Source organism: Vombatus ursinus, unplaced genomic scaffold, assembly GCF_900497805.2.
Source record: "Vombatus ursinus unplaced genomic scaffold, bare-nosed wombat genome assembly UNPS02000577.1, whole genome shotgun sequence".
In the NCBI taxonomy this organism is placed as follows: Eukaryota; Metazoa; Chordata; class Mammalia; order Diprotodontia; family Vombatidae; genus Vombatus; species Vombatus ursinus.
In genome coordinates, this window is record NW_020940355.1 from 8,798,605 (window position 1) to 8,825,855 (window position 27,251).

General features: G+C 39.5%; 1 protein-coding gene across 5 annotated transcripts in view; it reads left to right on the forward strand.

Annotated features, from left to right (window-relative positions):
- Nucleotides 1-27,251, forward strand: part of ATXN1 (ataxin 1) — a 492,208-nt gene that overhangs the window by 238,344 nt on the left and 226,613 nt on the right. For all 5 annotated transcript variants that reach the window (XM_027875603.1, XM_027875900.1, XM_027875680.1 and 2 more), the window contains one exon: nt 2,113-2,173. The gene's annotated coding sequence lies outside the window, so the exon portion shown is untranslated. The remainder of the gene's footprint in view (nt 1-2,112; nt 2,174-27,251) is intronic.

The following is a 27,251-nucleotide window of genomic DNA, read 5'->3' on the forward strand; positions in this document are numbered from 1 at the left end:
CTACTACTATATATCTGACCAAATGAGATAATAAGGCCTTTCCTGATTCTCCTAACTACTAGTACCCTCTGAAATTACTTTGATTTTACTTTGAATTTGTAACAAGTTCGTGTGTGTGTGTGTGTGTGTACATGTGTAAACAGTTATTCCTTGTTTGTTTTGTCAGGCAAGTTGTATAAGCAGTAGAATTGGGGTTTGAACTCACAAATTTTGAGTTTTGAATATAGGATGCTTACCATTATGTCATAGTGCCTCATTCATCATTTATTTGTTGAGCCCAAGATACTCTACTTTGAGGATACAAAAAGGCTTAGAATATGGTCCTTACCTTCACGGAGCTTTCAATCTCATTAGGAGAGAAGATAAATGACACACTACAAAGTAATGACATATGGCAACATAAGTGGTCTATAGCAGTTAGCACAAAATTCAAAGGATTGGAACTCAATAAGTTTAAAACAGTTGGAGTAGGCCTTACAGTAGAAGATTTGAGCTAGGCCTTTCAGGAAGGGTAGAACCTAGATAAATAGAAAGGGGTGTTTCAAAAAGGAAAGAGGATAGAGGGGGACATGAATACAATGTATATATGGAGATATCTGGTACCCAGACCTTTTCTCTGAAACAGTTTTTTTAAGGTTGATCGTTCCTCCTCCAGTCAACCAGCCAACAAGCATTTATTAAGGGATTAGGATATGGTAGGCACTGTGCTAACCACTAAGGATACAAAGAAAGGCAAAAACAATATCTACTCTTCAGGAGAACCTCACTTTCTAATGGGGGAGATGTATAAACAATTAGACACATGTGAAAAATGGAGAATGGAAATGGAAGGTAATCTCTCTGAGGGAGGGTATGGAGGGGGCTGAGAAAGGCTTCATGCAGAAGTTAGGATTATAGCTGAGACTTGAGGGAAGCCAGGGGAGGAGAAAGAGATGAGGAGGGAGAATATTCTACACAAGGGGGATGTCCAAGGGAAATGCATGTAATTGGGAGATAGAGTATTGTGTGCAATGAATGATGTTTAACCAAATCTCATTATCTTTTCATAGACTCAAAATTGTAAAGAGCTTTAGAAACTGCTAGAATAGACCTTGGCCTATATATGAATCATTTCTATGACATCCCTGACAAACGGTCCAGCCTTTGACAGTCTTTATCTATCTTGCCCTTTCTTCTGTGCTTGATATTTTACATAGGTGATTTTCCTCCTTGGTCCTTTGGCTTCCATGACATCCTTTTCTGCCTAACTCGCTGAACTCATTGCCTCCTAACTGGAGCCTCTTCTTTCTGTTTCTTAATTTCTACTAAGGCTCTTTCCCCCCATCTCTGTTTTTCTTCCTCCAAATTAACTCCTTCAGAGATCTCATATGATATGAGATATCTCATATATAAGATATCAGATACCTACCATCAACTGTTAGCTGTGTGTTACCAACTTTTTAACTCAACTTCATTCCCTCCACCATGTCTCCACTTTTGTATCCATCACTTCAAGTTCAGCATGTCCAAGACTAGATTCATCAGTTTTACTGCAAAATCATTTCCCCTTCCCAGCTTCCTGTTTTCTGTAATCCCCTTCTCTGGCATCAGCAATTTATCAGTTCCTGAAATGGCAAAAAAATAAAATAAAATAAAGAGGCACTATCATGTTTAAAGTATGCTTTAAAAAAAAACCCATGGGTATATCTGAAAAATGAACCAGCAACAGTCCATAAAAATATTTCCGAGTCTACAATGCTTTTTCTTCCCTGCTTTATAGGGTCATAAGAAAGGTGTACCTGAAAGGTAGTTTGGTGCTATGGAGAGAACAATGCCTCATGGTGGTATCAATAGGCCAAAAGGTATGCACAGTTTAGTGACTTTTTGGGTACAGTTGAAAAGTGCTTTTCAGATGTATTTACCAATTTACAGCTCTACCAACAATGCATTAGCATGTACAGTGGTTTTTATTTTTTTTGTTTGTTTGTTTTTCTTGCTATCCCCAGACTGACTTCATTTAGTTTTGTCCTCATTTCATTTAGGGTTTCAGGACTACTGACGTGCAGTTGACTTGCAGAATCAACTTAAAAAACAACTTGATTGTTTTTAATCTTATCTCTTTTTTTCTTTCAGTTTTCCAAAGAAGTTAGACCTGTTTCTTGGTGAAGAGAAGGCAAAGTGCTTTTTCCATAAGGTCAGTTTTCATGTAAACCTTACAGCTTTTTTTTTAAAACTTCACAGGAAATGTTTGTTCAGATACAATTCCACAAAAAAAAAGTTCTTTTTAATAATGCTTTCTAGCTGAGTTGCTTGAGTAGGTTTTTTTCCCTGTACTTTTGCCTTCAGTATCTAGACCTATAGGTGACAAAATGTATTTTTAGCTCCTGATTCCTCACTATCAGAAGTTCTCACAGAAGCAGGATTTTGTCCTTAATGGTTAGATTTTTGTGCTGTTTTTTGCTGTCCATATGTTTCATTGTTAATTGGCATCATTGTTGCCATCATTCTAGAATCATAGACTCTTTGGTTAAAAGGGAACTTTAAGGTCAGGTAATTGGCCAGTAGAACTAATTGCCTCTAGAACAATCCCAGACAAGTGATTATCCAGCATTTGCTGGTATACTTCCAGAAATGGAAAATTCACTAACTCTGATAGCAGCCCATTCCATTTTTGGATAGCTCTAATTGTTCATAAGTTCTTAGCCAAAATCTGCCTCCTTATAACTTCCCATTAGTCCTACTTCTACCATCTGGAACCATACAAAATAGTGGCTATTTAACATAGTTCCTTATGCAATACAGATGAAACAGTCTGTTCTGTCTTGCTTCAGTAGCCCCTTATTGTCCTTTGGTCCTTTCTGTTCATCGTCTTCATCTTTTACACTTCCTCTTTCCAGAAGACAGTCCTTCAGATATGTGATAACTGTCACATGCTCCCTAGTGAGGTTTGCTCCAGACTATGCATCCTCAGATTCTTAAATTGTTCCTCAAATGATATCATTGTGAGTCTCAAATACTACTTGATTCTACTTGTCAGCGCCCTTCCTAAATGTGGTATCCAGAACAGAAGCTGTTCAGGGGACGGTACAAGACAACATTTCTCTGATTCCAGACTGTTCCTCAACACATCACATTGGTGGCTCATCTTGAGCCCTCAGTCCATTAAGTCCACAACCCGTACAGCCTGACAATTCTGTTTGGGGAAGTGAGGTGATTTACAGTATGTAAATAGATAGGAATATGTATGATCATTAGAGGAGAGAGAGCAATAATGAGAGGCATTTAGAAAGGCTTCACATCAGAGCTGGTGCATGAGTTCAACCTTTTAAAGATACAAAGGTGAGAAAAGAATAAATTTCAGGTATGGAGGAATAGCTTGTGCCAGGACATGGAAGCAAAGAATGGAAGGTTGAGTTCAGGAAATAGTAAGAAGGCCATAGTGGTTAGAATGTAAACCTGAAAAGGTGGGCTACAGATAGACTGTGAACAGCTTTAAGTGTTAATCTGAGGCTCCTGTATTTTATCCTAGTGATAAAGTAGCGAGCCACTGAAGATCCTTGAGTAGAGGAGTAACATGGTCAGACTTGTGTTTTAGGAAGATTATTTTGGCAGCTGTGTGGAGGATGGATTAGAGAAGTGAGAGGCTGTAAGCCAGCTTCCTGTTGTAGTCCTCAGCACAAGAAGCAATGAGGGACTGGACTAGGATGGTAACCACATGAGTGAAGAGAAAACGACTGATGTTATGAATGTCGTGGCAGTAGAGTTGACAAGAGCTGGCAATTAAATGAATATGGAAAACAAAGGGAAGAAGTCAAGGAAAATGCCAAGCTTGTAAACCTCTGAAGCATGGAAATCATTTGAAGGAGAGAAGTGTTTTTAAACAAATACATAAGTTAACAGATAGATGAATGAGTAAATATGTGTGTTTTATGTTTACGATGAGTTTTTAATTCCTGTTTGAACACGTTAAGTTTAAAATACCTTTGTGATAGCTTTTTAGAGATATTCAACATCTAGTTGATGAAGTGAAACTAGAGAGCAGGTGAGAGATTTGGGCTGGAAGTGGTGATCTGATAATCACTGCCACAGAGCTAATTAAATCCATGGGAGTTCATAAGACCAAGACAAAAGAGAGAAGAGAATAGAGTGTAAGGAGAACAGAGCTAGAACAAGACAGATCCTGGGGATGGATATATATATACACATATATACATGTACATGCATACATATATATGTGTATACCCATGATTAAGAGGTGGGGCATGCATGATAATTTTACAAAAGAGCCTGAGAAATAGACATAAAGGTAGGAAGAGAACCAGAAGACAGAAGTATCATGAAAACCCAGGGATGAAGATTAGGTCTCTTGTGGAAGGATGAAATTCATAGTATAGATAGTGTGAGGGAATGGTAGAAACAAAGTAAAAGAGGTCAGTAGTCAGTAAACATTTATTAAGCACCTAGGTACCATGTTAGATGCTGGGATACAAAGAAAGGGAAAAGATAGTCCCTGTCCTCAAGGAGCTCACAATTCAAAGGGGGAAAATAATGTGCATAAAAAGCAACTGAAAATGGGCAGTGACTTGGCACAGGGACATAATGAGGTCTTACATCCAGAGTGGAAATGATGAGCTCTTGCTTTTTACTTAAATGGTAGAGGATCTGGGATGTATAGGGTGTTCAGGGAGGACTAGCTCCTCTGGTGTGAGAGCTTGTGAACTCTTCTCAGGGTTGCTCATCCACCTTTGGCGTCCACCTTCACCCAGCTCTCACCTGTGGCTCCGAGAAACTGTAGCATGCACAGCAGCCGTACCCTGGTAAATTGTCTCAGTAGCTGGGCTAAACCAGGGTGAGAGTAATGCATAGAGCTTAAACCTATTGGTGAGGTAGGGGGATGTCTATCCCAAGCATGTGAAGGCGTACCCCAGCAGAATGGGTAGATGTGAATCGTTTGTTCCCTTTGCCATGAAGGTGGCTAAACCAGGCACTATGGGGCGTTTAGAGCTTGGTCAGACCTCAAAGACTTCAAGATCATACATTACACTCCAGTACATCACCAGTAGTCTTGACTTTGGGCCTGCCAGTGGACTTGAATGACTCTGGAAGAGAGAGTGAGACTGAAGACTTTGTGCAACTCTGCCTCACTTAAAGCCAGTTCACACACAAGTCAAGATGTCACCCCGTGATGTTATTGGTCCTCTTGAAAAGGAAGGACAAACAATAACAGAGGATATGGGAGGAGCCCCCCAATGGAGGAGCTCTCTAGTGGCCACCTCCCACCCTCTCTAATTAGAAAAAGGGAGATCCACAGGGGCAGGAGGTAGTGAGGAGGTGTGTTTCAGAGTTGATGTCATATTGCAGGATGATGAGTTTCTAGAGATCAACAAATCCAGGAGAGGACCCAGTTGGAAAATGATGGGGGAGTGATGTCAATGGATATTAAGGTATAGAATATGGTACATGAGGGGGTTCATGCTAGATGGCCTCTATTTTCTCAGTAAGATGTGAGGCAAAGTCTTTTGTGGATGGGGAGTGGAGAAGAGGTGGTATAGGTGTCTTGATGTAAGAAGAGAAAGTGTGAAACAGCTGCTTTTAGGAGTGTGATAGAGAATAATAAAAAGATACCTGTGCAACAGTGAGAACCCACTTGAGATTAATATATAACTTTATTGTAGACCTAGTTGACACTGGCATGTGATTTCTTCTGGCAACCTTAAGTAGTACCTGAGGAAGAGAGGAGGAGATAGGTGGTGGGGAGTGACCTGGGATTGGGTTTTGGAAAGGCACCAGCAGAGCAAGGTAAAGGGTACTATTCTTCAAGAGTTTTCTTTAATTATAGGATCAAGATTGTGAAGGGAGAAAAGTGAGGCCAAAACAGGGATGTGGACCCAAGAAAGATTAGGAAGAGATAGAATAACTAAAAATCATGGTGAGGAAAAAGAATAGATGTAGAAGCAGTGAGGCACAGGAAGATGTGGAAATTTAGGAGGTTATTGTCAGAATAGTTTAGGAATTGTGGGTCAGATTTGAATATTTATGAGTAATAGTGAGAATAAGGTTATGACCATCCCTATGTGTGTCTGGGGTGGAGTGAAAGGTCAAGTCATGGGAATTGACCTAGGAGACCAGTATGTTTGAACTGACACCAATCTGTATATTAAAGTCTCCAACTATAAAGAAGGTGAGATGGAGAGGAAGACTGAAAGCCAGTTATTGAATACTGTGAGGAAGGAAGGACAGTAACCTGGAGATAACTGCTGTCAGAGTGTGGTTTGAGTTATATTTCAATGGAGGAAACCTAGTGGAAGAGGGAGAGACTGGAGGTGGCCATAGGGAGTCAGGAATATGATTTCTCTCTTCGCCCAACAAATTGGGGCTACATGATTTAGTACTAAAGAGGGTGGCTGGGGATACAGTGTCTTCCAGAGGAATTAAAGTTTTGGTGAATGCAAATAGAGTAGAAAAAAGTCTAAGGTAAGGAAGTTTTGTTAACCATAGTATAGGAGTTTCAGAGGGCACAAAGGAGGAAAGAAGAACCAGACTGAAACATTGAAGGAGTAGAGTTGAGATGGGTGCAGAGTGAGAGATTTGGTAAGTGGTACCAGAGGAAAGGTTTTTTTGTTTTGGTTCATTTTGCTTTATTTATTTGTTTTTGGCTAGACAACCTACCACTGGTTCACTAGGTTTTGGGGAGCAAGAGTAGGAGTTTTTTAGCCATAAGATATATCACTATTTGATTGGGGCCTACTCTTAGATAAAGACCTGATGGCAAGAGGTCAGGTTTCTGAGACTCTCTAGTCCTGGTCAAGGTTCTGGAAATGAGAGTCTATTGTCTGGGACTCTAGTAATACAGGTGAGAAGCCTGGTAAACTTAAGTTCTAATTAGTTCAAGAAATGAATCTCATGCAGTGGTGGTATGTATTCGAATTCACACTGTTCGACAGTATAATTAGGTAGGATAAGATAATTGGTTCCAGGTCTATAGAAGTATGCAGTGTAAATTCAAATAATGTGACCCCTTGTGATTCATTATTTTTAAAGGGATCCAGCTATATTGGAGGCTGAGATCCTAGGTCCCTGGAGGAGTTCTAGACATAAATTGCCATTTCTTCCCCATGCTATTCTTTTTCAGTGTACTCTAAAAATAAACAAAAAATTAAATGCAGCCTTTTGCATTTGTCCCTATCAGATTTTGTCTTCTTCAGTTCATCAGTTTAATCTACTGAGAACTTTTTGGATCTTAATTCTATTACCCAGTGCATTAGCCTTGTTATTTTGGTGCCTGCCAATTTGATGATCATGCTTTCCATGTCTTCATCCAAGTCATTAATGAAAATGTGGATTAGAACAGGAAGGTGCTCCATAGTGTGCCACTAGAAACCTCCCACTAAGTTGACAACAATCCATTAATCAGCACTCTTTGGATACAATTTTGGAACCATGTATAAATCCACAGGATTATATCACTTCCCATCCAATATTCTCCAAACCTTCCTCATCCTTTCTTAATTCTAGTGCCTTCCCTCTGTTAATTTTTTTCTTCTTTATCTTTTAGCTTTTTTTGTATACATTTGTTTGCAAGTTGTCTCCTCCATTAGATTGTAAGCTCCACGAGGGCAAAGACTATCTTTTGCCTCTTCTTGTATTCTTAGCGCTTAACATAGTGCCTGGCACATAGTAGGTGCTTAACGAATGTTGATTGATTGATTGATATATGAATTATCATGAGAGATTTTATCAAATGGCTTGAAATCCAAATACACAACATTTATACAATTCCTCTTATCTTTTACTAGTCCGGTAATCTTTTAACACTATTAAAATATAAACATAACTGTTCAAAGGAACTAGAAACCATTTCATATGAAAAACAGTTGAAGGAACTGACAATGTTTAGACTAGAGAAGGGAAGACTTAGAGAAAATGGAGTAAAAAGAATTGGGATTGAATCTTGGCACTGGCTGTGTCACCCAGAACAAATAACAACTTTTTTGAGCTTTAGTTACCACTACAAAATTGAGATAATAATACTTTCAGGGACTTCCTTTAGAGAATTCTTGTGGGAAAAGTTTTTTGCACATGGCAAATGTATCATTTAAATGTGAGCTATTATTGTCATTACACTGATTTTTAAGTCAATATAGTATAGCAGAAACAGCATTAGATAGAAAGTAGGGAGGCTTGGATTCAAATCCTGCCTTGACCAGCTGTGTGACCATAGGCATGATATATCTCAAACATCAAGTCCTTATTTATAAAATATATATATGTATGTACTACCTCTACCAGGATTCTCAGAATCAAATGACAGAATATATGTAAAAGACAGCACTGGACATATAGTACACTCTTAATAAATGCTTTTTTCTTCCCTTCCCATCTCACCTCAGTGTTCTAAGGGTTGGCTTTCTAGGACCCCTTCTACCACTAAGCTGGTCAGATGCTAAAATACCTGTTTTAGAAATGGTTTGCTTATACAAGCCTCAGAGGAAGAGACTGAGTTTCCTCAACCAATCCCAAAACATTTCCTGTGTAGTGTCATTTTATTTTATCCAGTGTTGGCTTCCATACTACTTCCATAAGGACGTTTCACACCTAGTTTAATACCTTTGGTTAATTCAGTAGGGGTATTCTCACATGATAAAGGTATCAAGGTATAGATAGCGTCTTGTTAGTTACTTTGAATGAGGTAGGGTGATTGATTGACTCGGAAGAACCCTACCCTTACATGGAGGTGGCACAGGAATGGAAAGTATGGATGGCTTATCCTGAAAAATGGCTACTTCACCTTGAGAGTCAGTGAATGGCTTATTTGATTGAGTGGCTTCTACCCCCTACCTTAGCAGTCCCTAACTGCTCAGATGAGGTAGAGGATGTTTTATATGTAGATAGTAGGATCTCTCCCTCTAAGCACTGTGAAGTGCTTAGAGATTAGTCAGACACTAAAGATGCCAAGATCAACCACTGCATCCTGGGCCATCGCCAGTCATCTTGACCTTTGTCTTGCCACTGCACTTGATGACTCTGGAAGAGAAAGTGAGACTGAAAACTTTGTGCGGCTCTGCCTTACTTAAAGCCAACGTATGCATGAACCAAAACATCACTCGGGATGTCATTAGTCCTCTTTAAAAATGAAGGACAAACAACAGCAAACATCTATACTACCTACTTAAGGGATTATGGAAAATAAAGAACTTTGTAATCCTTGATGTGATGTATAAATATGAATAATAAGTATTATTATCGTTTTGGCAGTAATCATTTTAACTCCCACATCTACTATGTAGAATTTGTATTCATTCACAGCACAACAAAAATGACATTTAATAATGTTATCCATCTGCTAATGTCATTATTATTAGTTGGTATTGTAATAATAATATGAAAACTGATCTTAAATAGATTATCCTCATCCAAAAGAGGAATTACACTTCTATTATTTAACTTTTAATTGAAAAATTAGATTAATTATCTTTTGTCTTTCTTTGTATCCACAGTGTAAGCACAGTGCCTGGCACATAGTAGATGCTTAGTAAATTTGTATTGACTTTGTTTTTTTTATTGGCTGACTAGATGACCTCCAAATTCCCATCTAGCTCTGAATCTGTGTTAACACTGTGTAATAAATAGCATAATGGAGAATCATAGAATATCAGAGCTACATCTAGACCTAGACCGGGCTAGAAATGGGGAAGCTGAGCACTAGAAAGACCAAGTGACTAGCCCAAAGCAACGTAGGCAGTTAGTTGCAGACCCTGAATTAGAATCTGGTGAACTTGACTCCCATCCCAGTGCTCTTCCCATAACAGAAAACCATCATATATATCATGAACTGATTTTCCAAGGTATAAGATAACAGCTGGTATAATCTATTGTAGTGTTAAGATAATAATAGCTAGCAATAATAGCTAGCATTTATATAAGCACTGACTGTTCCAGGCACTGTGCAAAGCACTTTACAGACATTATCTAATTTGATCCTCACAAGAGCCCTGGGAGGTAGGTGCTATTATTATCCCCATTTTACAGTTGAATAAACTAAGGCAAACTTGCACAGGGTCACATAGCCAGTAAGTGTCTGAGGCTGGATGCCAGGCCAAGTACTCCATCTACTGCACCACCCTGCTGCCTATGGTATTAGGGGTATTTCTGTTTAACTGGGTTGCCATTTAACAGAAGAGATTTACCAATTCCATTTAGCTGTTAGTGTTTAATTGAGAGCTTCTTTGTGAAGAGCCCCTGGATTTCAGAGATATGCAAATATGGCTGTTGTGCAGGCAGAAGACATCCTGGGATGTGTGTGTGCGTGTTGTGTGTGTTTGTGTGTCTGTGTCTTGCTAGAGCTGCTTAGCTGCCAGACTGCCATCTCTGAGCTCCTACTCCCCTGCTGATTGTCCCCAACACTCATTATCAGGGAGTTTCAAAGTTTATTCTAGTGTCACAGAGGCAGTTTTACAAATATACTACCTCTTCACCAGTCAGTGCACGTTAAAGAGAAGATGTAATTTAGCAAGACTATTAGATCATCAAGACCAGGGCTGACCTAGGGAGAGTTGGATCAGTCAGCAAGAAGCAAGTCAAACCTCAGAAGGAACATAGAATTTAGAGCTGGGAGGGATACTAGACAGCAAATAGCTCAATCTTCTCAATTCATAGATGAGAAAACTGATATGCAACAAGATGAATGACTTCTCCAAGGTCACGCACATTGCTACTAACAGAGCTGATCTTCACATCTGGACTTTTTGAAGAGGTGGCTTACTTATTCTAGCTGTAGACCATTCCCAGTTAGGATCCTGAGAAGCTCATTCAGCTTCTAAGAGAACTGGAGAGAATCTGTTCATCTCAGCTCGTGCTTCCTCTTATGTTTGTGAGATGCCCAGCTTTGCTTGCTTTCCTCCTTAAAGGCTATGTGAATGTAAACTTTCTGTCTAGTTCTGTTTTAATATAGCCTCTTCATCTCAACAAATGGTACAAGTCCTCCATGTTAAAGCACAGTTACCTGCATTAACTGGAGCAATTAGAAGGGGCCATGACATACCCACTTGTTGTCTTATGAGAGAAAGAAGACAATATGCCCGTTTGCCTATGCTTTGCCCTAGAGCAGGCATAGGTGATTCACCTAGAAACGTTTGTATTTCTGCAGCCCTGGGCAGCTCAGTTTGCACATATGTTCAGAGTCATTAGAAGCATGAACATGTGGGACTCCCCTGCTGTCAATAGCAAACCAAGAGAAACCTGAGATGATATAATTCCACAGCAAACATTTATTAATCAACAGTTGTGTGCAGTGACATCATAAAGAACCTGCCCTGAAGTCCGGAAGACATAGGTCCAAGTCTTTTCTTTGACACTGGCAACATGATCCTGGGCAAGTCATTTAATGTCTCAGGGCCCATAGACATTGGTCTGCATTGATAGAGGGAGTTTCTTCATTGGTAGCTTTCTATACCAGTGAAATGAGGTTCATTCAAAAAAAAGTGTAAAAATATGCACATGAATATAATATATATTTATAATTATATTTGTGTGTACATTATGCACATATATATATATATATATTCATATGTAGGTAAGAATATGTGTATTGGATAAAGTAGAGTCTGTGGGATACATTACTGCCTGGATAATTATAGGAAACTCTGGGAAATTATGAGTTGAATAAGGATGAAATTAGAGGAATGAATTAAGGGGATTAGGTGGCCATGAGGCAAAACATTATTAATGGTGGCCAGCTGCCCAATTTAAGTGCTATATGTTGAGGTGATACTGAGAATTTGTTTTTAGTTAAAGAGGTGAGGGAGGAAATGAAGCATAAACAAAGAAAGTCAGGTATACTAGAGCCATCACAGGTCCATTGTGGCTCATTGGACTGGAAGGGTCACCAGTTTTTCCACTTGGGTAATCTGCATTTGCTCTAAGGGAAAGCTTTTCGAGAGACCCCGAATTCCTACAAAAAGTCCTACAAGTCAATTTCTGGATCCAAGTTAGTGATAACAGAAGGCACAAGCTTGTTATCTTTAGAAAGACACTCAGAAACCATGATTCCAATCATGGATACCACATACATATGTACCACATGCATACACAGTTCATAAAACATATGGCATTGAGTGCCATTTGGTAATTGAAGATTGGTCTAGATTCTAGGAGAGATGTTGATATTTTCTTAGGACCAGCATGAAGCTCAGCTAATTTCAGCAGTTCATGCTGGGTGTTTTGGACAGCAATTTAATAACATGTACTTCAGCTTCTTAGATTACTAGCTAAGCCTAGTCTATGAACAGTTGATGATATCACTATAAAAAAAAAATCTAGGCACTATTACCAGTGCTATCTTTATTGCCATTGCTCATTTTTTTTTTTGGTTTATTCCTTTTTTGCCAAAGACCAAGACTGTGGCATTCCTTGGTTCCATGGTAGCATCTGGGACACTTTGTGGTACAGTGAAAAGAGTTCTGTATTCAGACGATCTGGGATCAAATCCTACCTCTGACTCATACTACTTTTTTGTGATCTTGTACAAGTCACTGTGGGCGTCAAGGGCTTCATCAGTAAAATGATGGGTCTTAGAGTTGATGACCTCTTAGGTTCCTTCAGCCCCTAAATCTTTGATCTGTGTCTATGATCTCTGCAAGAACTATTGAAAAGCTATTGAAACTGTTAAACTTGAAAGAACCATATGTTGTTGTTCAGTCATTTCAGTCGTATCCAACTCCTTCTCACCCCATTTGGGGTTTTCTTGGTAAAGATAGTAGTTGCCATTTCCTTCTTCAGCTCATTTTACAGATGAGGAAACTGAGGCAAACAGGGTTAAGTAACTTGCCCAGGGTCACACAATTAGTAAGTGTCTAAGGCTGGATTTGAACTCATGAAGATGAATCTTCCAGATCCAACATTCTATCTACTGAGCAACCTAGCTGCCCAAAGAACCATATAGATCCATGTAATCCAGTACTATCAATTTGCAAATATGAAAACTGAGACCTGGAGGGGTGAAGTAACTTGGCCTAAGGTCATTTGGGGGGGTGTAAAAGGGGAAAGGAAGGGAATAAGTATTTATTAAGCACCCACTATGTGCCAGGTACTGTGCTAAGTGCCTTACAAATATTATCCCATTTAATCCTCATAACAACCCTGGAAGGTAGGTGCTATTACTGTCCCCATTTTACAGTTGGGGAAACTGAGGTTAAGTGACTTTTCCAGGCTCACAAAGTTAATATATGTCTGTGGCTGGATTTGAACTCAGGTCTTTCTGACTCCAAGTCTAGAATTCTATCCATTGTGCTTCCTAACTGCCAAGTAGTGGAAGTGAGGTACCTTGGAGCTCCAAATGTATAATCACCTAATCCCCTGATCATGAATTTCTGGAGTCCCAGGCTTTTTCTCTGCCCTGCATAACATCTTGCCTCCATGCTGTCACCAAGATAAAATGACCATTGGTCACTATACCTTTAACAGAATGTTGTTGTTCAATTGTTTTTCAGTCATGTCCAACTTTTCATGACCCTGTTTGGGGTTTTCTTGGCAGAGATACTAGAGTGGTTTGCCATTCTCTTGTCCAGCTCATTTTACAGATGAGAAAACTAAGGCAAACAGGTTTAAATGACTCCCTCAGGGTCACACAGCTGGGAAGTGTCTTGATAGAATGGGTCCATTCCCATTCTTCACTCATCCCCTGACTTACTTGGTACCCCTTTTTATGCTCTCCTCTCCACCATTCCTACTCACCATGCTTCTTAACAGGCTTCTGTATGGGGTAAGAACTTAATAAACATTGTTCTTAACATTAGCCTGTGATACCCTACCTTTTCTAGAACTGTGTGAACCTTCTTAAGCTGTTTGACTTGGAGGAGAGTGAGGAAAAGGCGGTGTCTACAATAAAAACTTCCCTCCTTTGAATGAGCCAGGACTGGCAAAGTCAGCCTGTGATAATACAGTCAGCAGATGGACAGGATGTGCTCTCAGTCATCACTGGGGCAAGGCAGCTCAGTGAGAGCAGCACAGTGGGAAATGCATTCCCTTTGCTTCACGGTCAGCCGCCCCTGTTTGGAATGCTGACTGTTGTTTTTAAAGTGAAAGGGAACCAAGGTGAATTCTGGGGGAGTGAAATACTGACACAGGGATCATTCATTCATTTGAGTAGCTCATTCATTCTATACTTTTTTGAGCAATTGGTACCTGGCACTTTATTAGATATTGGGGGGAAGGGTGGGACAGGCTTCTAACCATTAGTGCTCTCTCAGTCCTCAAATTACCTTGTATTTACTTAATTGTGTATTTGTTGTATCTCCCTATTAGAATGTCAAGAAGAACTTCCTTGAGGTCAGGGACTGTCATATTCCTAGCACCTACCATGATCTCTTTCATGTAGTAGGTGCTTAATAAATGTTAAATTCAGTCAAATTGAATGATACACAGCACCTCCCTCAAAGAACTTATTGTTTGATAAGTGCTTTATTGTTTTACAACTCGTTTTCATGTAAACTTTCTTACCAATCCTCACAGCAAGCAGGGAAGATGGAATCCCAGAATCCCAGAGTTGGAAGGGACTCTAGAGGCCATGCAGTAGATCTCCTCCCTGAAAGGCAATCCCCCTTTTAAATCTCCCCCACAAGTTGTCATCCAGCCTGAGGATGAATGATGATAAATCTGTTATCTCTTGAGAAAGCCCACCCCATTGTTGGACAATCCTCATAGTTTTTTCTTCTGTGGCATTTAAAAAGTTCGAGAGACATAATTTCTGAGTAATTAGTCATTGTGTTAATAATGCTAGCATTTTCATAAAAGGTCAGTGGCACTCTCAAATGCCGAAGACAATCATGATGGTGGGCTCACAGCTTATGTGCCCTTGGAAGAGGGGTGTTCCTGAGGGTGACAATCAACTCTGCTTGGTTAACAATTAATGAGAGAATGAGTATTATAATTAGGGGCTAAACTACTTCTAATGAACTTTGATTATGTCATTTACTTCTAAGTTACCCTCAGTCTTGGGCAATCTATTCAAAGACTTTATCCTCACCGAAACCTGAGTAGAATACAATGGCTTCCCTTCCTGGGTGGAGTCTGAACGAGACTGTTAAAAAAGTTAATCCAGTCTCATTATCTGCTGTGTCCTTTGAGAGCCTGAACTTTGAAATGAGGACTATAGAAAAAGGGAGAACTGTGAATCTCCCCAAATCATTGGTTGTTAATAATCATTTCTCTCATTTCTTTTGAGCCACGATTTACATCTTAACACTCCTACCTAGGATCTGCCCTTTGGGTCCAGGAGAAAAAAAAAAGTCTAAGCCCTTTCTCATATGACAACCCCTTCGATCCTGGAATTCAGATATTGTGTCTCCTCTAAAACCTCTATTCCAGTCTTAATACCCCCAGTTCCTTCAACTGATTCTTTTTTTTTTTCAAAGCCTTTCATGGCCCAGCCCCTTCCTACCTTTCTTATCTTACTCCCCTTCCTGTACTCAGAGATCCAATGACTCTGGCTCCTTGCTCTTCCTCTCACATAATATTGTATTCACCTTCTTGGAGCCTTTTCATTGGCTGAGCCCCATGCCTGGAACTCTCCCTCCTCATCTCCTCTTCCTGGCTTCTCTGGCTTCCTTCAAGTGTCAGCTAAGGTCCCACCTTCTACAAGAAGCCTTTCACCGTCCTCCTTAATGTTAATGCTTTCCCTCTGAGATTCCCCTCAATATATCCCGTATGTATCTTACTTGTGCATGATTGTGTGTTGTTAGTCCTTGAGCTCCTTGAGAGCAGGGACTGGGTTTTTTTTTCTTTTGTTTTTTTTATTTGTTTGTTTTTGCCTTTATTTTTGTCCCCAGGGCTTAGCAAAGTGCATTTGTTGTTGTTCAGTGGAGTCCAATTCTTCATGACCTTGTGGACCATAGCACACCAGTGCTGTCCATGGGAATTTCTTAGCCAAGATACTGGAGGGCTTTGCCATTTCCTTCTCTAGTGGATTAAGGAAAACAGAGGTTAAGTGATTTGCCCAGAGTCACACAGCTAGAAAGTTTCTCAGGCCAGATTTGAACTGTGGTCTTCCTGCCTCCAAGCCCAGTGCTCTATCCACTGAGCCATCTAGCTGCCTCAATCTAGTGACCTGGCACATAGTAAGTGCTTAATAAATGCTGGATAATTAATTGACTTTTATGGCATGATTGGTCTCCAGTCCTCTGACCATTCTCATTCTTTGTATTTGCTTGTTAGTTTTCTTCCAAAAAAAGGTGTTGGCCAGAGCTGAACCTTTCTAGTGTGTTATAGGAGTATCATCTCCCTCATTCTGAACACTGTCTCTTTTAATGCAACCTAAGATTATATTAGCTTTTTCAGCTTCCATGTGACATGAAGTAGGCAGGGCAGATGTCATCCCTATCTGCTCTGCCTGTTTCAGACTAAGGAATTAAAACTCAGAGAGATTAAGTGAGTATTTAAAGATCACATAGCTAGTAAGGAAAAGAAGCAGGATTCAGTCCCCAGACAAGGCTCCTTCTAGGTGATCTGGCTTCTGAGTCTTAATAACGTGAGCCTCAACTCTCCAGGTCATTTGATTTTAAATCTTGTATTCTCTTTACAATACCACACTGTAGGAAGAAGCGAAATGTGTTGATATACAGGGTATCCCATAAATTTTAGTGCAGTTTTAAGCTAAAGCTACTGTTGTTAGAACTGTGAATTAGTCCAACTATTCTGGAAAAGTTTGGAGTTATGCAAGACAGGTCACTAACCCTTCGACTCAGAGATCCCACTGCTAGGTGTGTACAACAAGGAGGTCAAAGATAGTGAGAAAATTCCATATATATCAAGATAGTCAGAACATTATTATTTGTAGCAGAAAAAATACTCTTTAGGTTTGCCTGGAGTGGGTAATGCCTGAACAAATTATAGTATGTGAATACTGAATACTACTATACTCTGAGAAATGACAGATTTGGGGAATCCAAAGAAACACAAAATGACTGGTATGAATCAATGCAGAGTGAAATAAATAGAACCAGGAAAAAAAATATTCAATGACTTCAATAGTATAACATAAAAATATAATAATAAGAACACTAAAACTAAGCTGAAATGTGTACCTCTGACATTTGTATGGCCTTGGACAAATTCATTGATCTCCCTGGATGTCAGTTTCTTCATCTGTAAAATTAAAGCGTTGGAAGAGATAACTTCTGAAGTTCCTTGCAGTTTGGGAGCTATGATCTAGTTATGACCTATCTTGACTCTGGAGAACCAGGTTTCATTTTTGGGACAGATAGATGACTGCATGTGAGGTGTACTGCATAACACTATTAGATGTGGTTATTACATTGGTTGATTTCACATATCTTTTTCTGTTACAAAGGAAAGCTCACTAGGTGGTTATGGAGGAAAGCATATTGGGAGAGTTATTCTGATGAAAAAAAAAGGCATCAATGAAACTTTGATATAAAGAAAGAAATAATGTGATTACATAAATAAATATGCACATATACATATGTAATACATGTGCAATATATATGTGCATATGTATGTATACATGCATTGTAGACATGTGCATAGATAGATATATGCATGCATGCATGCACGTACATCATATGTGCACACCGCATGGTATACAAAGGAGATACATGTAGTTCTAGTTTCACTAATGACTTGCAACTAGCCATGTGAACTCAGGCAAATTTTAGAAACTCTGCTCTTTCATTTTCTTCATTTGTAAGGAAAGCTTTGCTTGCTTGGCTGCTGTAGCCCTCAGTGAACTCTGCCTACCCTGAATTCATTGAACACTTATTGCCAACATCCTTCATTGATGTCGTATATTGTTATTTATTATGTTCATTATTGATATGGCATGACTCCCCAAGTCTCTTCTTGGGGATGCATGCCCTATAAATAAAGTGTTAATTGTAGGGCATGCTGGCCCTGCTGAGGGAAGAAGATTTGCCTTCTGTCTCTCTATATCTGAGGTGCCCAGCAATAGGTATTGGGCTCAAGAGGGTGTTCGTATATATTTGCTCATATTATGATGATAATTATATTGATACTTCATCTTCCCATCTCACAGAGAAATTTTCAAGACAAAATAAGAGTATTTGTAAAAATACTTTAATCTCTTTTTGGGGGGAAGGATAAATTTCAGGTATTATCATTTTGTTGTATATTATAGATGATAGGACAGTTAATAGTCACAGAGTTTAGAGACAGATAGGTGGTGCAGTGGGTAGAGTGCTGGGCTCAGAGTCAGGAAGAACTGAGTTCAAATCTGGCCTCAGATACTTACTAGCTATGGGACCCGGGCAAGTCATTTAACCTCTGGCTACCTCAGTTTCTACAAGTACAAAATAGGGGTAATAAATAGCACCTACTTCCCAGGGTTGTAGTAAGGCTAAAATAAGATAATATTTGTAAAGCACATTGCAAATTCTAAAGTGCTCTATAAATGCTTGCCATTATTAGGGGGGTAACTAGTGGATGGAGCACCAGGCCTGCAGTCAGAAAGACCTAAATTCAAATCCAATCTCAGACACTTACTAGCTGTGTGACCCTAGGCAAGTCACTTAACCCTGTTGGCCTTAGTTTCCCCATCTGTAAAATGAGCTGGAGAAGGAAATGGTAAAACATTCTAGTATCTTTGCCAAGAAAACCCTAAATGTGGTTACTATGAGTCGTATACAACTGAAATGACTGAACAACAAATTATTATGTTATTCTGTCATTTCACAACTGAAAGGACTGAAGAAGAGATTATGTAATTTAAGATTTGGAAGGTTTGGAAGGGCCCTCAGTGGCTATCCAGTCCAAACTATGCCCCAAAAGAATCCTCTCTACAACATGAAGGTAAAGCTCGTCTAAGCCCTTGTTTGGGGGCTTCTGGACACAAATCACTTAAGAAATTGGTCCCTCTTACTAATACTAACCAGTGGGGAATAGTGTGCTAGATGAATGAAAAGGTGTTAGTAATGCCATTTCAAGATTTTCATTCCTTGCATTATTAAATGCACTGAAGCCATAAAAAAGTGATAGTCATTCATTTATATGAATGTGTTGACTTCTGTATGATACAATTGACTTATTTTTATGCATAATGTACCCCTTATCACTTTCTAAAAATATCCAGATTCTTATGTTTCAGCACTGACAAGACAGGATATGTTCCATCTTGATCATGCCAATATAGTGGCTTTTGTAAACATTCTCCGTTTCTGCTTAGTAGCCAATCAAAAGCTCCTCTTTTTCATGTGGGAAGCATATAGAAGAGTATACCTGTGCATACTCTCAAGTCTACCTGGGGTTTAAATCAATAAAGCATGCAGTGCACACTCCTAAGGACTGATCCCATTGGCCAGTCCCCTTGTTAGACCTGTAATTCACTTAAATACAATTTTATATGTTTTACTTGTTTATACATGTAGAACCTATATCATCTTGCTTTTACTTTGTAAGGGAGGAATAGAATTTAGAACTTTAAAAAAAGAATGTTAAAAATTGTTTTTACATGTAATTAGGGAAAAAATTAAATATTATTTTTAAAATGCTGTTTCAACAGCAGCAGCAAATTCACTGTAAAGGGCTTATCAGCATGTCTTCATATCCTGTGCTTTGGGAGTATATCATTTTTATAGTCGGAGAACTTCAAATATGCTTTTGAATTCATTGTTTTTTCATTGACTTTTTAACTTTTAGTCAGTGAAGCATTCTATTTTTCAAAATTATTCTTCTTTCTATCTGCATTACCAAAGCAATAACCCCATTCAGTGCAGGAAGCTTATTTGGAAGTTAGGTTGTTTTTTTTTTAACAACACTATAATAATAGCATTTTATATAGCACTTACTGTGTTCCAAGAAATGTACAAATATTATCTTGTTTGATCCTTACAACGACCCTGGGAAGTATATGCTGTTATTATCCTCCTTTTACCAATAAGGAAACTGAGGCAAAGAGAAGTTAAGTGACTTGGCCAAGGTCACACTGCTAATAAATGTTTGAGACCAATTTTGAACTCAGGTCTTCTAACTCTAGGTCCATATATATCCACAGTGCCACCTAGCTGCCTCTTTTTGGAGGATGAGGGAGATATTTGTGTCAACCATTACCAACAGAGTGACCCCAGAATCCTGGGTCTGGGGAAAAAAATAAGTTAGGCCTAAAATAAATGAGACTGCAAGTCAAGGACATTAAAGAAAAGGACACTAAATTCAGTAAATTTATTAAGTGCTTACTATGCATGCACTTGGATAACAGCTATTTTCAAGTGCTTAAAAAGGAATGTCACATGTAGGACGGCATAGACTTCTTAGTGACCAGAGCAGAGAGAACTGGGAGCATTGACTATCTGTTGGACAGGTGCTGATTTCAACTTAAAATTGGGGGGGGGGGAGACTTCTTCACAGTTAGGGTTCTCCAGAAGTGGAATGAATTGCCTCAGGAGCAGCTGCAGAGAGGTCTCAGCTCTGGGTGTATATGGGTGAAGGCAGAATGACCCCTCCTCATCTTGCTGACAGGATTTTTGTTTAGATAAAAGTAAGAAAAGCTGACCTTGCCTAGCAAACATATTTGTTGAGTACCTATTATAAGATATGGTCATAATAAATCACCCAGCCTCTGCTTAGACCTTCCACTTAACTCTTGATAATTCAGAACAATAAAAGAATGTAGAATAAAAGCAAATAATCCAGAAATAACTTTTTTAGCCTTTATAAATGCATCAAGTAATTGCTTTTGATGGATTCATTTTCCTGAGTATGTTTTCTTCCTTATTATGTGGATGTGTATTATGTATTATGTGTATCATGTATTATTTTTTATTCTTCATTATATATAATGTGTCATGTTGAAGGTGAATGTTTTATCTGTTTTCATTTAGAGCAAATCTGCAAAGCAGACTTGTTACTAAGACCTTGAGACCCCTCTTGGGAACAGCTTTCCTCCCTTGGACCTCATAAACTGTTCTGAATCTTTCTAATGCATTTACATAATACATAATGCACTTCATATTATATGAAATTATTGTTGTTTAGTTGATTAGTCGTGTCTAACTCTTCATGACCCCATTTAAGGTTTTCTTGGCAAAGATACTTGAGTTGTTTTCCATTTCCTTTTTCAGCTTTTGCAGATGAGGAACTGAAGCAAACAGGGTTAAGTGACTTGACCAGCATCACACAGCTTGTAAGTGTCTGAGGCCGCATTTGAACTCAGGTCCTCCTGACTTCAGACCCAGCATTCTGTTCATTGCACCACCTCACTGCCCCATGTATGAATTTATGTCACATGAAAATGTCTCATCCCCCTGCTAGCCTGCAATCTATGTGAGAATGGGAACCATGCTTTGACTAAATTTATATCTCCTCTCAGTGAGGGCCACCTCCAGTTGTCCTGATCTATATCTGACCACCGGACCCAGATGGCTCCAGAGGAGAAAGTGAGGCTAGTGATTTTGTACAGCCCTTCCTCACTTAAATCCAGTTCACTTGCATGTCATGGCATCAACTCTCTGATATCATGGTCCTCTTTGAGAATAAAGGATAAACAACAATCTCCTCTCAGCACAGTGTTCTATACAGTGATGCTTAATAAATATTTATATATTAAATGAATTGGACCACAATGGTTAAGGAGCTGTGTTAGACTGGCATGAGGGATGTAGGGGGTAGACAATGATTATAAAATATAGTCCCTACCTCAAGGATTTTGGGAAAACAAGGCATGAAAAAAACAGAAATACGCAAGTATATGCTTAATTTATAAATGATTAGTATAGACAATTATTGCTTTAAATAAAAAAAGACATATAATTGAGGGTTAATATGGTCTAGAAAGGTTGTGGTGGAAGGTTTAGACTGAAGCTTGACTTTGAATGATAGTAGAGCCTAAGAAAAAGAGAAAACATAGTTGAGGGAAGGGGGAATTAAGGAGTGATGGGAAGTAGTGAAAATGAAGACAATGAGGTAGGAAATTGTAAGAAATGTTTGTTGGGATGGGAGGAGAGCAGGAAAGAATGTTTAGCAGACCAGTTTGGCTTGCCTGAATGGTTCACAAAGGAAAAAAAAATAAGAAACAATACTGGAAATCTAGGAGGGGCCAGACTATGGAGGGCCTTGAATTAGTAGCCTCCATGGTTTAGACTTGTGTAGTGAAAGGAGCCATGAGCTGGAAATCAAGGGATCTTGGTTTCTGTCCCAGTTCTACCCCTGACTAATAAAGCACTCTCTCGATGCATTTCCTCATCTTGTAAAATGAGGCTGGACAGTATGATCTCTAAGGTTCCTTCTACTCCTTAATTCTGTGATCTTAACATTTGACTTGCTTGAAAATTGCTTTCATTAAAAAAGAACGTTGTCATCATTTCTTGGCCTTCTAGACGAAGTAAAATGGTTTAAAATATGGACAGGAGAAGGGGAAAAGGTAAAAGATAGATGATCCAACCCCTCTCCCCATCCTCAACTATTGAGGGTTCATTGAATAGGCTGTGGAACCATGTGCAGGTTCCTAAGGTTGCTAAGGGATGAATCTAAGCCTGTGATCTTTAAAATTGAGCCAGGGAAGTATTGTTGAGCGCAAGTTGACATATTTTTTTTTTCTTTCTGAGGCCGTTACACATTGCTTTCTGGTCAGATGAGGAGGAGCCAATTTTGATTTCAGAGAAAAGAGACAGAATGTCATTGGATTGAGGGGAGGGGAGGGAAGCAAAAACTTATTGCTTTCGTATTTTCGTTTACAACTGCTGGCTGTGTGGCAAGAGGAAAGATAATGAGAAAAGCAATGGCCATTTGTAGCCTGCGTCCAAGACAGGGAATCTAAGCTAAGTCACTCAGGTTTCCAGTGATTGGGGTGTGCCTACAGCTTCTAATCTCCCTCATTCTCTTTCCTCCAGGGAAAGATCCTTACAGGATTATGGAGCTGAAATGAGTACACTTGGAGCAAGAGAGGCTCTCTATCTAACCCTGCATTTCCCTTTTCTGCTTCCTTGCTCTTTGGGGGAGAGTAGGAGGTCCTACCACCCCTTTGTTCCTCCTGGCCACAACCATAGGAAAGCACCATAGATAGGGCAGGAGAGGTGGGAAAAAGAGATGGTCCAAGCACTTGTCCTGTCTGACTGTGGTTCCTGTGGAAACCAACATTCTTCTTGAAATGCTTTTCCTTGCCCAGAGCCTTGAGCTCTTTGCACAGAGTTCTCCACTGAGCAAAGGGGAAGGAAGCTTTGTATTTCTGACTGAGCTCCTATGAAACTTGCCCTTTAACATATCACCGAAATCACCGGGCTTTGTGAGATTAATTTATAAGGGCTTTATTTGCAATGGCTCAAGAGGAGAAGATGCTATCTCTTTCTGGAGGACACATGTATTTAAACCAGAGGCCAGTCTATTTATAGGCCTTATAGAGTGTGTTGTAGGAAGAAGGTGGAGGTCGCTGTTTAATGCTTTGTTCCTCATTTGCTGTGGTTTCAAGAGCACTTTCCCAGTAGTACTAGAGGCTTAAAAAAAATTCCAAATCTCCATTGATATGTATAATCTTTTGATGTACTTTTCACGGAAAATAAAGCAGGAAAAAGGGTTCAGTGTAAGCTAGCCAAAGGATCTTGGGTCTTTTGATCACTTTCCATTAGCATTAAACAGTAATCTCTGTCCTGTTAGATTTTGTTTGAAAGGAAGTTCACTGTTTAATGAAGATAAACATGTTGGTTGATATTTAATATGTCTTCGCAAGTCAGGGGCTGAAAGGATTCAGGCTCAGAGTTGAGCTCTGTTGGCAGATACACCTTCTTTGTGTGAGGGGGATTTTGAATGTCCTAAACATCTTATCAGCCAGTGGCCAAAAGATTGAAATATGCTTGCCGAAAAGAAAAGAAAAGAAAAAAAAAGAAAAAAAAACTGTAACTGAGAGAGGTTTGCTTCGGATCTCTCTCTTTCCACTATGAATCAGGCATGTGTTCTAGGGGCCATTCAGCCATATCTTGGTTCTTGTCACCCAATCCTGTGGCCAAAAGAAGTCTGAGTGTGAAGGTACACAGAACCAAAGTGACAGGGTCATTCGTGGAAAGTAGTGGTGAGTTTGTTTTTCGGCTTTGGTTGGGTAGGTTAGGGCTAGGAAAATTGGTGTAACTGTGCTTGGAGTATCTTGAAGCTGTTGGTGGTTCTGCTGGCATTTCACTGTGTTGGAGGCAAGGCCTGACTTCTTTGGGCTGATGGTCCCCACGGCTTTGTATGGAAAACACATCAGGGAGGTGCATCATATCAGGATTGTTTGCAAACCTTTTTTATCCTTTTTGGCTTGAGTACTGCCTAGGATTCTTCAATGCCTCTTTGGCATGTTCATGGGGGAAAAGCATGCCGTAGACTAGAGTCATTTTATTTTAGAAGAGCATGGCTCTTAAGAACTTGGAATAAAGAAAACCTTTGTAGAGAAATTGAATTTGGTACTACAGAAACTGCAGCGTTGCTGGTGTCTTGAGAGTATGAGTTAGAATTGAAACGTCAGAGTTAGAGGGGACAAAGGTCCTAAGAATGAGAGCAGCCCTTTACACTTTACCAAGCACTTTCTTCACAATGACCTCGTGAGGTAGATGGTGTAATTATTAATGTTTCTATCCTTATAGATGAGGAAACCAAGAGTCAAAGGAGATAAGAGGCTTGCTAACATTCACACAGTTATTAAGTGCTGGAGGCAGGACTGAAACCCAAATTTTCTAACTGCAGAAATCATCTGATCCAACCACTACCCAAAGCATGAATCTCACCTACAAAAGTCCCTTACAAATGGATAGACTACCTCCTCTTGAATACCTCCAAAAGCCCCCAATTCCATTTTTAAAAGACTATCATTGCTGAAAAGTTTTTTTTCTTTATCTGAACCTTAAATATGCCTGCTTCTAACTTCTGCTCATTGATTCTGCCCTCTAGTTTAGCAAAATCAAGTCTAATCTCTCTTCCACATATCAAAGTTTTAAATATTTGAAGACTAAGATTCCTTCTCAGTCTTTTTCTTCTCAGGGCAAGTATCCCTCATTTATTCATCTGATCCTAGTGATGTCATTTCCAGCCCCTACACCCTCCAAGTCACCTTCATCTTCACATTCTCCAGTTTTTGATAAGTGGCACCAAAACTGGACATATTTCTGGAAGTGCATGCCCAAGGCAGAGTGCAATGGAACTTCTCTCTGCATACTTTACTTCTATTAACTTAGCCTCAGATTGCATTAGTTCTTTTGGTTATCACATCACATCTTTGTATCCCCAGTGCTTAGCACAGTGCCTGGCATATAGTTGGCTCTTGATAAATACTTGTTGACCGACTATTCCGTATTAATCTTATTCAACTAAGACTCTCTGATTTTTTTTCAAATCAGTAAGAGTCACATAATGACTTTTTAGCCAAGACTTACCACTGTCTACCTGTGGAGTTGATCTTTTGAGCCCAAGTGCCAGGCTTTGTCTTGTTAGCTTTAGCCCACTATTCCAAGGTATCAGCCTATTGTTCCCAGCTCCATTCAGTGAAAAAAATTTGCCGTGTCTGTTACTGATTATCATGCCCCTGTAAAAGTCATTGATAAAAATTTTGAATGGAACAGGGACTTTATGAAATAGGAAATGGACAGAGGACAGTAAAATGGAGAAACACTACTTTGTCCTTAATTTAAAACTCAGAGTTTCCCTGGAGGTGAAGAATGATTTGAGAAGCCCTGTTTTCATATTACACAAATCCCTAGTTCTCTAATCATAATAAGTTCCATCTGTAGCTTCAAATTATTATAGCAAATTGTGTCTTCTGAGAGAGTTGCATATAAGACTGTGCTCAAAAGACAAATTGGGTCTTCTGAGGAAAGGGAGTTATAGATGAATACTGTACACTGCAGGAATCGCTAATATTAGCTTTAGTGGCATTCATAAGGGAGGGAGTTATTGCAGTAATAACAGCCCCTCTCCAAATCTGAGATGGAGGAGAAGGCTTGTGTGTTTTGTTGCCAATCAACACCTCATTTCCTTGTAGCATCAATATGACTTAAGAGATTGATAGGGCTTGTTGAGGGGAGAGGTGGGGCACCTAAGAAAGAGGACAGAGTGGTTAGGCACTTCAGGCTTTTATTAAAGAAGCTTCACTAATTAGAGTGGTAACAGTCAATCAGTCAGCCAAGAAACACATCAAAAACCTATTCTGTACCAGGCCCTGGGGATATAAAGACAAAAATCAAGTATTCTTTGCCCTCAAGGAACTTATATTCTTTAGGAGGGTACAATATTTACATATAATCTGTGCTTGAATAAGTAGAGATAGGACTAGACTTGTGTTTTTACTGATACACAGAACTCCCAGTCATTGTAATTGGGCTGCTAAGTGGCTTGGTGGGTAGACTTCTGGACCTGTAGTCAGGAAGACCTGAGTTTAAATCCAGCCTCAGATACTTACTAGCGGTGTGACCCTGGGCAAGTCACTTAACCTTGTTTGCTTCAGTTTCCTCATCTGTAAAATGAGCTGAAGAAGGAAATGGCAAACCGAGAAAAAAATCAAGAAAATCTCCAAATGGGGTCATGGAGAGTCAATCATGACTGAAATGACTGAACAACAAAAGTCATCATAGTATGTGTCAGAGGTGGGATTAAACCCAGGCCCTCCTGGCTCTGAATCCAGTTCTCTATCTTCTATGATATACTTCCTCTCCATAAAGTAACTACACACAAAATAATCACTAAGTACATAAAACATATATATGCAAAATGAATACAAGATAATTGAGGGGGGAGGCACTAGCAGCTGGGGATGTTCCTCTTGGGATGAGTTTCTCTTGGGGATGGCATTTGATCTGAGCTTTGAAGGGCATCAGGGGGTCTAAGAGGCAGAAATGCAGAGAGAGTGCTTTCTAGGCATCAGGGGCAGCCTTGGCAAGGGCACAGAGATGAGAGAGAAAATATCATGTGTGAGGAACAGCAAGAAGTCCAGGTTGACTGAACCAAAGAGTATGGAATAAAGCTGGAAAGTTAGGTTAGATCCAAATTGCAAATGGCTTTAAAATATCCAAAAGCAGAATTTATATTTGATCCTAGAGGTTATAAGGAGTCAGTGGAGTTTATTGAGTAAGACCTGTGTGTCAGGGATATCATTTTCACATCTGTGTGGAGAATCGATTGGAGGAGAGAGAAACTTGAGGTAGGGAGACCAAGCAGGAGAATTACATTAACAATCATCCAGTTAGCTTTGGAATGACTGGCCAATTTTGGGCTGATGCTTCCTGCTATTTCCTTCTTACTAAATGAGTCTATTGAGCTCCCTTTTCTCCCCTCTCCTGCAATATAGGGGG